Genomic DNA, 14,440 nt, shown 5'->3' on the forward strand with positions numbered 1-14,440 from the left:
CAAGTAGGATGCCAAGTGCACTACCCCATACACGAGGAGTTGTGGCGAAATAGCGAACAAGACTTTAATGGCACTAAGTAGGCCCTGGAGACGTGGATAAAGAGTATTCAGGCAGCTGTAAAGAGGAAGACCATGGTGGCATCTGCTATCAGCCGGCCCAGGCCAGCTTGGTTATCAAGGGAGGCTGCCAATGCTTTTCCTTGGAATATTCATGAGGTAACAAACCAGTGCTGTTCTTTTGTCGCCCACCGACTTTTTAGCTGTGTGCAGAGTTTGTGTCCGAGGTCTAGTTCAATGCATGGGGTGAGGTCACGGATAGCCAGGCAGCTTTCCCATTCCATCATATGGTAGGCAACAAACTTTAATGCAATGGATAAGCCCCTCGATGAGCAGCTACTGCTCACCTCAGTACAGTTCTGCAGAGCAGAATAGGTATACAAGGTACCTATAAATGTCAACATATTCAGAGGAAGAAAACGCAACAAAACAACATGATAAAAAGGTTATCATACCTGAGAAACATGAGGCCATTAAACATGGCATTCAATCCGACAAGCTGATACAAAATGACACATATTGCAGCGGCAAAAACATTGGGGTATAATCCTCCGTATATCAAGCAAATTCACATCGACAAATGGATTTGGAGGAAATGAAAAACAAGCCGTTACACTGCGTTCCAGAACAAACCAACTGACTCATAGAGTACATGACCATGCCTTCATGTCATATTCTGCGCAACAATCCAAAGAGCGCCCAGATTGACATCTGAATTCCACGAGAAGCGGGTCAAAAAGCTTGCCATCTGTTCCCTAGCACCTCTGTTGTCAAATCTAGCATGTCCGCCTGTACCGCTTCCTTTCATGGCGATCACCCCCTAGGGGATGCAAGTCAATCTCTCTCTACCAACCTCATTCAATGAGAGGAAAGACTTCAAAAGACAACAATGCATTCGTTAACACAATTAGTTCAAGGATACCACAGGATGGTTTGGCAAGTTATATTCACGTGGGACTTGGACTCTCACAACTTAATACCAGTTGACTTGAAACAGCATGATACTGTGTATTCAGTTAAAAATATTGCATTGAAGACTTTGGCAACGTGAGGTGAGATCAAGTATACATGTACAATCGAGGCAGACGACACTACACAATCAGAGCAGATGACATTCGGTTAACCACCAACAAAAGCCAAGAGCATAAGAACCATATCCTCCCAGGATGTTTTCCTTTGCTACTACAAAGATTTTACAGTACTATTGTGAAACATCATCAAAACAATTATTGCCAAACCAGAAATAGTGGCAATTCAGATTTGGGACATCATGTTTATACCCCTTGATATATGAACAGCTTGCATGTAGGATTAATTATATCCCACACAAAGGCCAGGTTTGCAACAATTCAATAGGTTATAATGGAGTATTCTGAGAACTCTTGTTGGTGTTTGACTATTGTTACAAGTACATGAATTGGATTCATATACAGTGTATCTTGCAAAACTGGACTGCAATCCACAATCAAAACCAACATTTGATGTGACACGATCACCTGTCAATACCTGGCATCAAAGAGTCAACCTAATGGAAGGAAATGTCAGTTGAGGAGATCAGAGACGAGAATGGTAGCAAGGTCATGTGTTGTGACATGACTGCCTCTAGCAGTGAAGAGGAACAAAATCAGCTTTACCATATGGCAAAGTCCCAAGAGAAGCATCAGACCTCAGGCCCACATCTGAACAACCTATCTCATCGCCATCATTGTCAAGCAGTGTTTGATCATCACGCATGGTATCGACCACTAAATATAGCACCGTAATCATGGTAATGTCAACTGCGTAGTTTCTGACATTTGCCGCAACCCACAGCGCGTGGTGAAAATGACAAGGGATCTCTGTCCCTGAACAGCTGCCTTTTAAAACCAACAAGACTAACACAATGATTAAAACTGATCATGAAATAAACAGAACTCCATGTGGTCGAGTTAGAACAACACCCACATGAAGCAATGATCTAGCACCAATGCACATTAGCAACTGCCAGTAACCACTAAAGAAATCAAGCAAATACAACATTGAAACAGATCAATCTCATCACACAGCACTCGCATCTAATTGCTTGTGTTGTCAGGTTCAACAGACCTGGGCACCTGTTACAACTCTGATTAAATGCCACGGTGACCCAACCTCTTCAATAATTCACATACACCCATCAATAAACGTGCGCGGGAATGTCAGACGCTTCCATTACAGTGCAATCATTGGTGCGATAATGTTGAGATACTCACCGTGAAATTGCCAGGGTATTACGCTGATCGAGAAGCAATATCCATCCAATTTGATAGGTATGGAGGCGATGTTTCTGATGAAAGCGTAAACATATCCTTGAACATGACATCAGAGAGGTGTCTTCTCCTCTCGGCTTACAAGTGGTCCACAATGATTTTTACACATTCCAGCCGATTAGTCAACACATTTGATCAGAGGAGATAAACTGACGATAGGTGGTTGTCAGTGCCAACAGGGATGATGTGAATAACGCAGTATCGCCTAGCAACTCTATTTAATTGAGGATCATGCTGACATCATGACCTGAAGTGGTATAACCCAGCGATCGATAGCTGCGCTTGTTTTTTCAATATTCAACCATTTTGCGGTGATGGTAAGGGGGGTGACATGAAACACTCGTTTGCAGAAGAGAGAAATGTTTTCAGGCAAGGTCTACCACTGATCAAATCACATTCTGGAACTTGGCCAAATCTATGCATCACAAAGCGACTGATTAATGCAGTGTTTTTTCATTGTGGGTCACATCTATTTAACTACAGACAGCACTCTATAACATAGTAAACACGATCAGACAACCATGGCCAGGTGAAAGCTTACTGTAGTGTTACAACAAAAATAATCCTGACACAATAATCAGCAAACAACATTTTAAGATTAATATAGCTAGACTTTGATTAATTAATGGTGATCCTAGAGAGATCAGATGCTACAAAGAGGCTGATAAAATACATCAGAGTTGATAAACAAAGTCATTAGAAATACTATCATAAGACAATCCCCCTCGGGTCTGTCATGTGAATCATCATCACAGCAGCACAATACTAAAACCATCTAAGACTCACGTTTTTAATCGTTTAACTTTCGGCAGCTTAACAACATGAAAGATGACTAACTTTTCCCTTGAGGCTTTATATGATATGAATGCCACAGAAAGCAATTTATGACAGGAAATTGTGCAACCGACAGGTTCAGTAGGTGGATTGTTTGAAGTATAGCGAAACACTACTTGAATTTTGGAGCGCGCACCACACATACATACCATCGACTGTTTTCAATGAGAGCAACAAAAAAATGCTTACGTTGCTGAACAGGATGAATGTGCTCCATCAGCTTATCAGCCAGGTGGCCAAGATCAGTGCCTGCTGGTGGCTCTCGTTGCCCTCTCCACTCTCCCTATGTTGCCCTCTCATCAACTATCAATATTTGTAATACCAGCATACCCGGAAATAAATCACTGCACAACAAGCCATATCAATTATTCACAAGAGGAGTACTCGTCCCAGCCTTGATCAACTTTTCCTACCCACCATCTTTTGTTGTGCACTTTCAAAAAAAATGATTGCATTTGACATGACCTTTTGTACTGTCTATATGAGAAGCCAGACCCTGAGGCGACGTTGCCTTTGAAATCGCAGAGGTAGAATCCACTTTTAAAGATGACATCGCTGCAGGCAACGTGATCAATACAATCTGATCCATGTACAACTTTGAACTTCCTACCACTTAAAACGTCAATAAAAACACTGCAAACGTGCCGTAGCTCAGCCATGTTCACTTCATTGCAGAGACTATAGAACCCCACTAGAGAAACCACGTAGAGATTTCAATGAGTAATGAAATGGATTTTATCACCAACCATACCTAATGTCAATAAATGCTGTTTGGACTGCAGTGTGGTTATAAAAAAATCCGGAAGTGATCTCATTATACTTTGGTTTTTAGGCAAGGTTGTCACAATTACAGCTCAGGTTCTGCAGCAATTCCACTAATGAATGAGAGTAAAAAGGCAATGAATCACTGGACGGCTGCATGACTAAGATGAGGAGAGGGCGACACCCGTGGTTACTCAGCCGAGACCTTGATCACATGTCTAGACGAGGGAAGCTTGAGATACAGTAAGATGGATTGATGGGTAGATCCAGGGTGAGAGATCAACTTGCATCATGACCATGGCTGGATGAATCAAGGGAGAAGCACTAGGATGCAGAGAGATCTTCAAGGACAACAGAGGCACAAGACCTAAAACCAAGATCATCAAGTAACAGGCTATGAGTACTGGTCCATTTCTGTTCATTAGATATAGCATAAAAGACCTCTGCCCCCAAGCTTTGAAGTGTCTCCAATATCTTCCACAATATCACCTATCAGGTGGCTATAAACGAGGCTGAATTGACACAAAAGATGAAAACATGAAATACGATCGAGAATGCTCACAAGGCTAATCGCTTACCTGATCTGAGAATTGTCAGCCATGAATGTAATGAACGTCTGCCGACGCTGCAGGGTTTCGTTTTTAATCAAGATACAGCTCATAACGTCTTTATCACCGAAAGGAAGCAAATCAATGCGTGCTGAACCCAACTCACTTAACGTGATTATATGTATCTGCTCTTGCCATGCCGCTACCTCAAGATTCTATTTTACCTGCTTCTGAATGATTGCCATGGCAACGCCCAAGCAGGCTCATCTGTTGAGTGAGAATGTGTAACAATACAATAACTGTAAATGTCATCTGGCTCAAGATGCCGCTTGATGACAAACAGGCGATTGTCTCGTGTATGATTCGGATAATGCGCGCCATCAGCTGGAGACACACATCAACCAGACTGAGGCCGGCATGCCGCAGGCTTCCAGTGCAGCTATTGTCTTGGCATTAACTCATGATCTTAAGGACAAAGCTTGCAATGGATTTGTAACGTGTCACTTTCAACCCCGAGGTGAGATGCTGTATGTCATTTGATACGGGCAGATACAGCCAAGATCGATGTATTTTTGCCCAACAAGGAAGGGGCACAAAATGTTGCAGAGAAGGCAAATAAGACTCCCTGCATATATACTACAACCACCGATGTTTGCATTGTTCCAATCAGACAGCCCTAGTCTAAATGACAATTGCTGTGAAGGGTTGACAAAAACTTCTGTGATGGCCTTCATGCCCTGATTTAGTCACAAGCTTCTGGGCCTATCCTGAAGACCCAGGACCTTCTAAGCCACAAGAAGATTCACATCAAATATTTAACGTTATTTCATATTCCAATCGTCTCCACCCTTTATGATGGTATAGGAATTTTACACAATACCTGAGGCGTCAAATATCTAGGACTGTTTTGTTTACTAGCGCCCACGGCAGATAATACATTTGAATACGGGAAAACGTGATTAAAAATATGGCAAAACTGACAGTGCATTTTCGGTTTCTTTCATTTGAATTAAATACGGTGATCACAAAAAACTTCAATTTTGTCTCAGCAATAAAATGGGCGGCAAATCAATTTAGCGCAGTATGATAGGTAAGCAGTTTACTTGATACAAAAGAATACATTGTTTATTGATATCAGGCTTTGGAAAACACCAGATGAACTTTTATAATGCAAGTTCTGAACTATGATGATGTTACATGAAACAGTTTTCAGTTACATGTTTTTTATGAAATACCAGGCAGGCAATAGGCCTAAAATCCTGCTGGTTTCCTCCTACGTATCAATAGGGTTCGTAGAGTTTATAATGTTCTCTAATAATGCTCCTTTGCTCTACACACAATGTGAGTACTTCGCTGGCATCCCATTTTCTTTCCTCCTCCCAGAGTAGACCACTAATAGGATCATATCATCACACAAACTTCAGCTCATTTTTTGCCTCCTTGAAGTCAGCAAATCATTTCTGGCTCCATCAGGAGTGAATCACTTCCTTTTGATCTCGTCTTTGCAAGAAGCTTTTAACAACACTTCAAACATCAACGCCATCAGTTCATTCTTTTGACACCAGGCGAACTTCTTTTCAGAGCCTGTCATTCTATCAAACCTATTTGAAGTTCATATTAAATTCAACTACAGAGCATTTTTTGAAGACTTTAGTTCAACGATATCAAGCAAAGAACATTTAATGTTTCCCCCTGTGACTGACTGGTTTTGAACACTAAAGCAATGAGAAACCCACTATTTTATCAAAGCTCACATAAAACAGAGACAACTTCTGGTGTGAACAGCATCAAATCAGGATCAACGTACGTGGCAAGATTTGCAAAGGATCCTGTCAGACCCCTGAACTGCTCAGTAAAAACATCATGAACCCACACCTTACTGGAGGGTGCTGCCATCTGGCATCAGTATAAGAACCAGGATCACGAGCCTATCACACCGTCTGTCATGGTTTTGTCAGATGTACAGAAACCTGGAGCAAACCTTACTCCTAGGCTTAATACCTCTGAATCCTTAGGCTTTTCTAAAAGATTGCGAAATGAAGTGAAGGCAAGGATCGCAGGGTGGAAGGGGGTGTCGGCATATACTTCTGCGCCATTAGCGACAGCAATGGCGATCAGACGAAAAAGACACATCGAATTCGAAAACCACGATCACACACCTGACAGACAGGTTTACAACTGCTCTAACCATAAAATTTATCGCCATAAACCATCACTTCGGCAAACAACAGACGATAGATTTTTATATCTTACCAAAATTGTGCAGAAGATGGACAAGGATCTCGACTCGTACAATACGCACTAACGGCGGTTGAATAAATTACTATGTCAGATTTAAGGTGACACCACCGGAAGGTGAGTGAACTGCCTACACCGCATGCGCGGTATACGGCTTTTATACACGTAACCTAAATAGTTGGTCGACCGTTTTTTTACGAGCAGTTACCGCTGTAGTTGGTCAATACAATATAAAATGGCAATAAAATGTATGTAAACAATTCACTTTTTTCAAATGTGGCCTAGAAATTCCATGAATTTTGAATATTATCGTAGGTTGTAAAGGTTGGTGAAATGTTCCAGATTTATTATGTCCTTATAAGTTAAATGGCCAGATAAATCAAATCCTGAGTATGAAATAGGTGTCAAATATCTTCATAAATCGACAATTTTGATCCAACACTCTGAATTTGATGGCAGCTGGGGCAGTGAAAACAACTAGTCTAATAACACAGTCAGAATTGAAGAAAAAAATGGTCGGCATGATCAAGGCTGGAATGCCTACAGGTGGCTGATTGGTTAAAAAAATGTTGTGTTCATATCATGTGTTGTGGGTAACCTAGTTTCAACTTGATTCACCTATTTGAAACTTTCAATTCGATGGATAGGATTAGGAATTTCAGGCGTTTTGGCACACTGAAGGAGGGTGTGTGATTTCTCTCTTTCTCTCCATGGTAGAAGGATGAAGTTAAACATCACATCACCTTGACAAATCAAGGTCGCTGGTCACTTCATGATGTGTCACTCTGATGACCTATCTGACCTGACAACTTCAGAGATTCTGCCCAAGCCTGTGCAACATTACACCAGAGCAGACTTGGTTAAACTTTCACTCAACAGAAAACAATCTATCGCATCCTGGATCCTTTTTCTTTGTCTAAAATGGTAATCAAGTGCATCAATTACTCCAATACCCTGAATGACCGCCGAAAAAATGATTCGCCATAAAAACATTTATCAATTTCATACATCTGTCACAAGTGACTTTTAACCCTGGCAAATGTTTCCACGAAAGCAAACAAATCAGTGAATTCTGTCAGCATGAAATTGTCTATCTATTCATGTTCAGATGAAATGAGCATGCAATAATGACATGTGAATCAGGAGTGTCTCGCTGGCTGATATCACTGAGGAGGATGAGGCGCTATTGACAGAAGCTATCAGAAACATTAACCCTCTAGTATTGAAAATTTATCAACCAAAGGATTGGTGATCTCTGCAAACTGGACTTGACCACAACTCAACTACCAGGGTCAATTGATATCCATTTCTGAACTGCCTTGGAAGATCAAGGGATTCTATCAAATGGTGACCTTTGGTGGCATACTACCAGGAAGTTGATGGTCAGACTACTTTCAACAAGAATTCATTCATTTACTCTTGCTTTCAGGCATAGGTCTGTAGCCTGGAACAGGATGTTTCACTGAAATCCTGTTGAGAGATTTGGTAAGTGGGATTGACCACGCCAAATAAGCCTTGCAACTACAGTGGACCCCAGTTAAGAGCAAACACCTCTCTATTAGGGACCCTTTTCAGTCCTGACGTAAGGGTGTTCTCAACAGAGAAGGTCTACTGTAGTTCAACTGAATTGGTTAGAAACTAGTAGTAGTGGTGCCATCTGCCTTGAGTTAGAGACACTACAGAATTTTAGAAATTGATGAGCACCTAGAATAAACTGACATTTCAATATGTCATTTTTAGTTTGATGATTGATATGCTGCACAAGGCCGGGTTCACCAACAACCCAACTTACCTTTCACATGAAGTAATGGCACTGCACAGTAGCCATGTTATATTGACCAAGAAACCAGATACCCCCAGTGTCGGATGGGGTGCGACACTTCCCTCTTCATATCAGGGAACGCATGTAAACAGACAAGACATGTGACACGAAATTGAACACGAAATCAAACGTGTACTCACCGCCCATGTATGAAGCAATATTGCTCACGATGTGATTCTCACCAACACGCTGCGATGCGACGACGTCTGGCAACTTGCCAGCTAATTCCTAATAGACAAAATGCTGAGACCAATACATTGTAAGCTCATGCACTATTGATTTTTACTGGTTATATCCTGAGACTCATGAAAGCAGTCATGGAGATAGCGTAGTGCATGCCATAGTAACCTCCGACCTTTCCCGTAAACATGCTCGAGTGTACGCGGCAAACATGTCTGAATGACCGTGTCAGTGCGTGCCGGCGTGGACTCCTGTGTCCAGGCTGTGCATGGCTACCACAGGACATGTGACAGAACGCACTGGTGTGTCGGTATTGTTCCCTCGACTCCTTTATGATTGTCCTGTGGACTATAATTAGGAACAATGCCACCATAGACAATAGCGCCGTATCAATTTTTAGCTGCAGCCAGTAAAAGCTGATGAATGGGTGCATGTCCCATATCGTTCAGGTTCTCAAACGGTTATCATCCGTCCGCAGGAGCGATGTAGAGAGCACTTTTCGCCAAGGGGTCACCTGCTCAAAACAAGCAGACCTCAACATCACAATAATATTTGAAATTTATATGTCCTACTCTTGGTATAATAACCACAATAGTTGTTGAAAACAAGCTGAGAGGGGCCTGACCTGCTTGTGAACAATAACTTGGCTACCTTGCTGTTACCTGACAATGAATGCTTACTGGCCAACTTGACATGAATGCTCAACAAGGAATGTCACCATAGGTGCCTTAATGTTTGTATAGGCAGTAATCAAACAACATAGACAGGAAAATAAGCCCAACTTTATGATGCTCAATATCACCAATAAAGGTAACAATGACAATGATTTGTCAATGATCCCCCCCCCCCCCACACACACACACCGATAAACCACAGGCCAATTGATAGTGGAGAATGCCTCAGGGCCAGGACTGACCTGGGATTTGCCATGGAAGATTAGCAACAAATGGCATCAAACTAACTTGTTAAAAAGCAATCCATAGACTTCACCCATCAATCATCGCATATATGAGCAACAAAACATAACATAGTTTTTTACTCAGCTGGATCATAGATGTACGCAGGATGGCGGGATCAATGAGCAAATTCAACCTGACGTGCACTCCACATGTCAACAGACAAGTGCGCAGCAGCTCTGAAAATAAGCTGCCAGAAATAAAGTTGCCAAGCTTAGTACAAAATGACAATCCGGTTTTCTTAAACTGCCTTGACACCAAATATAGAAATGGCGTTTTTGAACACCACTCCTAAAACTTGTTCATGAGATTTGAGAGGAACACAAAGAACCTGGCAAGTCAACACAATACGTCAACTCAACAGAGTTTGGGGCTATTGTTGGCAAATACAGGGATGTTTGTGAAACTCCTTTGTCCAGAAATAGCAGAATTGTTGTAACTTACCGTCTGCAGAGACCAGCAGCCGTGTCATGACACCACCAGCAAATTCCACTTACGATTCCGACCCGTCCAGATATAACATACTAGCATGCCAACTCTGAAGTCACCACTAATGTGATTACATACTCTGCCCAGTGATGGCGTTGCCTCACCTCGCGCGCTAACATACACGTTCAAACAAATCAAGGCGAGGGGGCATAAACACATTCAGCTGCTGTCAGACCCGGCAACAATAGACTCCAGCTGGTTGCCTACAAATTTAGATCTGACCAGCTGAATGGGTCTTCATTTGTCCCAACCCTAACAGAGGGGCACACCGGTGCTACCTATGTGCAGACACACGTCTTTATTTGCATCAAACACAGGGTTGGGAAGTTTCTCTTGGGTAGAATTAGAATGACTGGCTACAAAAAACACACACTGCCAAGGGTGTTGGTTTGAAACATTTAGAGAAGTAAAGATGCCCGCTATAAGACAATCAAGTATTGAAAATGACATAGCCATCACAAGTTCAAGGAGTCTAACCACATCACCATCATGCAACCAGTCTTTCACACAAGCAACAGAGGACACAGACCATTACACTTCAGATTGGAGCATTCAAGCTGATTCCTCTGATCCGAGGCTTTGACTCCACCTTATAAGCCATTCGGCCATCTTGTAGCCATATAAATGTCATACTTGTGAAATAGTGATGGATTTTACATCAATTGCTTTACACGGCTGACGTTATTGAAGTGTAAGCGATACATTTAGTAAGGGAATGAGGAAAGACCTTGGGGACAAGGCACAATTGATAAAACTGTGTTATTCAAAAGGCGTGAGTGTGGCGAGATATATCACAATGGCAGGAGATTGCCACAGTTGTTGGGGCGTCAATTGTCATGTTGCTTTTGACGTTTGATAAAGAATGGGATGGTCTTTGTCCGAGGAAAAATCAAATCTAACAAACATTTTTCAAAAAATTGATTTCACCAGAGTCAGCTTGCTTTTCAGTAGCAGCAACTAAGGTGTTAGAGTGCAGAGGTGACTATATCAGTTTCAACCATGTCCAATGGTTAACTGTCTGTTGAGAGTTAGCATCCATGCTAATTCAGAGTGTATGCTCCCTCACATATGCCCCACAATGTATTGCTCTTGTTCTTGAATGCTTGAACCACGCCGCTTAAATCATCATTTCTGACACAACAGCCTCTCGATGTGGAGAAAAATCAATGGAACGTCTTGATATTTTGATTACATATGACATGAGCCTGCCAACACAGACAGCCAGGGTATGTGCACTTGTTACAACAGCTAGAGACTCAAAACGGAAATGAAATGACAATTTCTATTTGTGGAACTGCACAAGGCACAATCGAGGATAGTGGAAGACGGCAGCATACAACACTGGCCACGTGAAATAAACGTATCCAATAGATGCTGAAAGAAGACAGCTAGTGAACGAAGGCCCACAACTATATCTGTAGTTCCATGTAGTTTATACCATGGAATGGAACCCTCATGCATGTATTACAGGCAAAAGAAGGAGACCATTGCACAAGTCACCTCTAACTACCTTCTCCAGGGAAGGCATGAATCAAGCCCAGGCTTTTGGATCGGTTAAAAAAAACATTCAAAAAGTGTATTGTTGGAATGACACAAAGGCCTTTAATGCTGCACACAGAGTATCAGCCCTACTTGTTAGCACTGATTTCCCATTTTCCCCTCTGGCCAATCGAAACCACTGTTCCAGAAACAGAAGGTACACTAATATTGCGTGATTCATCCACAGACAACTCGTTAAAAACTCTCGAGCCAGTTTAACCAAACAGATTCTCTGGTCTGTATAACTTCTCTGAAGCTTCTCCCTGACTGAGAGTATGAGACACTCCAAGAAAATCAACGCCGACAGCAACATGTCTCACGTTTGGCACATCTTACATGGTCGAACAACAAAAATCAATTTGCATTAGGAGTCAAGATATTCCCAGGGTATGTGAGTGCTGCCGATGTCTACTGATATCACTATCAGTCAGCAAGTCGGCTCATGGAGTAGGCGAGGTAGACATTCATTTATTGTGACTACAAGATACACAACAAGATCAATGAGGGGAACATGCGCTACACGAAGATATCAATGATCAGAGGACGATGGGAAGAAAGTGACGAAGAAGTAAATGGCATTACAAATGCTTGAGCAGGAGGCAGGAGTAAATTCAAGTAGTCGTTTGGGCCGTCAGCGTGGTGCAGTGGTAATGATATTCAAAATGAACATCAGCGCCCGTCACCTCAGCAGTCGTGGACCTATTCAATACCTATTCCATGTATTCACTGATGAGAGGGCAACTCTCTCTGACAGCATAGGTTGTCTACGGGACATAAGTTTGTATCATACATTACAATACAAACCACCATATATTGTTGATAGAGCTAGAAATGTCCAATACTTGATGCTTTGGCAACTTGTTTGAAACATTCCCCATTAACTGGCATTATATAACTTGATCATGTACTTACGTTTATCCTGAGCGACTTCTTTTGTTGAATGATCAAAAAGTGTGACCAAAAACAGTTACACAAAGAAGGGTTCAATGTTTTCACCCCTGTGTTTATGAGTTCATAAGGTCAGGGAGATTATGTCGCGAATTGGGGGTGTATCATATTACTTCCAGCAGATCAAACAACCCTTGCCCCCAGTAAGCTCAGGTGCAGAAAAGTTAATCGTACTTATTTAGAATAAATGGTGCAATAACACACCGCAAGGGTTCACAGGGCTGCGGGGCAGACGACTTATTAGGGCCCAAATATAGCCACAGGGACTTGACTCGGGTCTTCTCCCAGTGGCCTGTGCTGCAGCTGTTGAAGAGAGGAGTATGAGGACAATGTGAGGGTGCAACCCCTAGCTCTCATCAACTCAATGATATCCTTTTGAAGGTGGTTTCAGGCTGAGAGGAATCAGACTTGATCACAGCACCAAGACTTTTCCTTTGGACAAGGAGAGGAAGCGGCCTCACTTTATAGCAATAATGTTACAACATCAGCTTGGCCCGAACTTGACCTATTGAATTCTATGCTTTTTTAAACAGCTTTCCAGGTAATGATCAAGGTTGTTACATGAAATTAGGGCAACAAGTCAAACCAGATAGGTAAAGTAAAAAGTACCGGTACACGCATATAGCCACTGACTAGTTTTGGACAAATTCAAGAAACAGCTCTGAATATACAAACAAGGACTCTGAACCAGAAGTACAAGAGTGACAAGACATGCAAGAACCAATCTGGACATGCAGTATGCAGCCAGTTGCCAAGTGATCATTGGTCTCCTCCAGATCCTTAAGAGCAAATTGTTTTTACTGAGATGGCTATTGACCCAACAGGTTGCAGATAAGAAGTGCAATACAGGCTGATAGCTTTGCTTGTTAGATTCCATCTCTGGCCTCGTTGAGCTGATGGAATCCTAGTGCCTTCCAAGTTGCTACAGATCTAAAGCTAAGCTGCATAAAACCATTCCAAGTTATCTTTAAGAATACTTTGCCTACATTGACGTACCTTCGTTAATGGTAGCATCTTTCATTTCTGCGCAGCCTGCTTGTTAGCTTTGCACCTGGGCACATGCTGAGCATTCCTTTGATACAGGATATCCACTCTAGCAAGTATGACTAACATTCACCCCACATCAGAGAAATGGAATTTTGTTTGTCTGCGAACAACTCAAAAGTTATCACTCACTGCACCTTAAATTTGTATGTGCCGAACATGCTAAGAACATGCTAACACTAGGGTTACACATGATAGCAGCAACTCCTGGGTGGACTTGAGTTTACCTAGTGCTATTAAGATGCTTTTCCTGTTTATTTACACCTTCTGATAAATAACAACTAGACTAAATACCCAATAGATACCAATATCTCCCTGGTCATTACATTCTCACCCTCATCATCATAACTCCCTTGAAAATGTGGAATATACTGATTTTAAGGGGGGCCAAAACCTTGGTGGTAAGATGTAGTTATTATTGAGAGAGATTCCACTGAATTTTTACTCTCAAGGTGGTGGGCTCGAATCCCTTCGGTTGGATTGCTTCAGCAGGTCGGCAATTCTTTGACAATGACGGCTCAATAATTGACAATGCTGGACAAATTCATTCATGAAGTACATGAACTCAACAACAAATACAAAAGCAGCCAATGATAATGTAATAAAATGCATGAGTACAGGCTACAGCATACTCTGGCGGTACACTCTCCATGATTAGCATGACACAGCAGCACTACTATCAATATTTGATAAGACCTATTCATATGCTTGGAGAGTGGAAAGCCAATAAATGGC

The 14,440-nt window shown here is 42.0% G+C and overlaps 1 protein-coding gene across 2 annotated transcripts in view; it reads right to left on the reverse strand.

The window, feature by feature from the left end:
* The window catches only part of LOC135483383 (uncharacterized), a 43,257-nt gene that overhangs the window by 19,714 nt on the left and 9,103 nt on the right, over positions 1–14,440 (reverse strand). The window contains exon 1 of one of the 2 annotated variants that reach the window (XM_064764242.1): positions 6,743–6,799. The exons of the other annotated variant lie outside the window; for it this stretch is intronic. The gene's annotated coding sequence lies outside the window, so the exon portion shown is untranslated. Of the gene's footprint in view, positions 1–6,742; positions 6,800–14,440 lie in introns of those variants that run through there. 2 annotated transcript variants of the gene reach the window in all.

Source organism: Lineus longissimus, chromosome 2 (assembly GCF_910592395.1).
Source record: "Lineus longissimus chromosome 2, tnLinLong1.2, whole genome shotgun sequence".
In the NCBI taxonomy this organism is placed as follows: Eukaryota; Metazoa; Nemertea; class Pilidiophora; order Heteronemertea; family Lineidae; genus Lineus; species Lineus longissimus.